This window comes from Bidens hawaiensis, unplaced genomic scaffold (genome assembly GCF_021521415.1).
Source record: "Bidens hawaiensis isolate Kalapana, Puna unplaced genomic scaffold, B.hawaiensis_p1.1 tig00012229_1, whole genome shotgun sequence".
Taxonomy (NCBI): Eukaryota; Viridiplantae; Streptophyta; class Magnoliopsida; order Asterales; family Asteraceae; genus Bidens; species Bidens hawaiensis.
The window spans coordinates 344,845-347,677 of NW_027491988.1; positions in this window are offsets into that span (position 1 = coordinate 344,845).

Sequence of the window (2,833 nt, forward strand, 5' to 3'; positions counted from 1 at the left end):
TTATGGTATCAAAGGAAAGATTTAACGTTTTGTAACAAATGATTGATGTTTTATATTCCGCGAAAAGTTTTAATGAACTCTGATTCGTAAGAACTGTGTTTATGAGTAAATCCGACGCTAAAGTAGGGCTACCGGGTTCGGGGCCTTACATTTTATAAAAAAATGGGGGGTGGGGTGGGCTGGTCCGATCGGAACCCCCTTATGGCCCATGATGGGCTGTTTTGGCCCACTAATCTGGTTTATCAGGCCCAAATACGAAAAGCCCGGTCCAAATTTAGTTCAGGTTCGGTTTTTGGCGCGAAAACTTATCGGGTGCGTTAAACAGCGCGAAAACGAATGTTTTTCGGCTAGTTTTGTGTAAAATTATAAAAACATACTATATGTTTGTAAAAATCAAAAATATTTTCACCGATCGCTTAAAACATTTCAAATAAGTGTTTGGTAAATCTTTTTCGGCTTAACGGATGATACAATGCTTGGTTTGTAACTATCTTTCGCGTTTAAATCTATAGCGGGTAGTTAAACGAGCATGTTTTCGTTTAACTTGTTTGCTATCAAACTAAGACCATATTTCTAATATTTTAGCTTGTATAGATCATATATCACTTATAGATGGCCCCCCGAGATATCTGGGTTATAACCCGACCCGTTCGGTTAATCGTTCGTTTGTTACACAAAAGGCGTTTATTTGCTTAATCGGCAAATACGTACTGAGGTGTACCTTGTTTTGGCTCAAATGTCACACTATTTTCCCCTCAACTATTAAAATTTAAGAAAACATTGCGAACACTTTCGACATGCCACCCCCATGCCTATCAATGCTTAACTTTTATCAAATTTGAAATATTTATGTCAACATTAATTTTTCTTTCAATGGTGATCAGAACATCGTATGGGAAGCATGGCATACTAAACTATGCTCAAATGAAACAAAATATTCACAAAATTGAATGAGTTTAAATGTTTTTTATGTTGTCATTATGACAAAGTCGAGAAACCCTCTGAAATTTATCAAAATATTTTTCATGGTGTAGCTCAGAAAAACATAGTTCTTGAAGAACATCTATTGTTACAATTTAATGTTCTACTTTCCTTTGATGGGTGGTAATTTAATAAATATATCAATAAAGATAACGCTCCTTTTGTATTTAGTCTGAATGGTTAGAACTACTATCGTATGAGAAGTTTTCTTTCCGAAATTAGTTCACACCAAAATTCTTTTATACATATATGACACCGAGAATGAATTTTTCAATAGAAAGAAGCATTCTCGGGTACGTTTTTGTACGAGCATTTTTTTATTAAGTTCATTTAAAAAAATCATTTTGTTATATAAATAAAATCAATTTATGTACACATTGTATAGATACAAGCATAGATGTAATACATTTTTTTTTATATACATTATGTAATTATTTGTTTTACTTATGATTTTATAATTTGAATTATCTCGCGTGTAATACGGGCTTTAAAACTATTATATTATATAACTTAAGATAAGTGCATTCACATTGGATTCCTATTTTGATGTTTGCTTAGGTTATAAGCTATGACAACTCAGACATAATTATAATTTACAAGGCTTATGACAAGCATGGCGATCATATTATTATATATAATAATTTAAATGTTTGGTGCCGCAAAAGCCTTCCTTGGTAGTATTTTTTTTTTGTTTTGTTATGTTTTTTTTAAGTTTCGGCCCGTAATAAACGTAATGAAAACCTACCGAATGTGAATTTTCTTTTGTTCTTTTTTTCATTATTTTGTTTTAGTTTCGATACCGTAACGATAACCGACTGAATGTTGATTTTTGTTTTTTTAGTTCCGGTACAGTAACGAACATGACAAAAACCGACTAAATTCGCATAGACTCAACGCACGGGGTCGATAATGGTCTAGTTTTACCAACGATCGAGTTTTACCGACCGACTCCACACCATTGGTCCACCCCAATTTTTAGAATTTTTTTGGTTTTATTTATGTCTTAGTTTCGATATAATAACGCACGTAACCGAAACCGGCCAAATTCGCATCGACTTACCGTATCTTCGCTTGGGTTTTACCATCGCGCGGATTTTACCGACCTACCCAGCGCAACGAGCCGGAAAAAATAGTAGTTACATCAAATTGTAATATTTTGTTGCATACTGTTTGTTACTACAAATTTATTTATTTTTTAAACATTAGTTGTTAACATTAGAATGCAATCTTTTATATTTTGTATTTCACTGGCTAGTATAACATCATACTTTTTTTTTCCTTTTAAAATATTACAAATATTATATTTAATCAATCACATATAATTTAATAAATTCGTCTACTTATATTTTAATTTTTCTTTCCATTTCTTTTAGTGTAATTCGTCGTAAAACCATAACGTACCTACTTGACCACCTCTGACATGTTAGGGTTGAGCCACTTTTGAGGTTGGATTACAGGCTTGTACTCATCCCCCATGAGTATTCTGTGCGTGCAAAAGTTCGGGTTTGTGCCCTGAATGTCAATGAGTTTCCACGCAATAGCCTGTTTGTGTGCATTGAGCACATCAGCTAACCTCGACTTCTCATAATCCGTCAACTGAGAATAATGATGACGGGCAAATCGGCCTCACCGTCCATGAAACCATACTCCAAATGAGGAGGTAGCTCTTTAAGCTCAAGGGACGGTGGTGCCTCAATCGATGGTCTCTCCTTTGGCCCCTCGGTGATATCGGAAACCAAAAAAACCTCAAGAAATTCAGGAGGTGAGCTAGCAAGAATGCTTATGTCATGCTGTGGGAAACATCTACCTCATGTTTAAAAATAATTTTCTTTGAAACATATTAAAAGCTTAT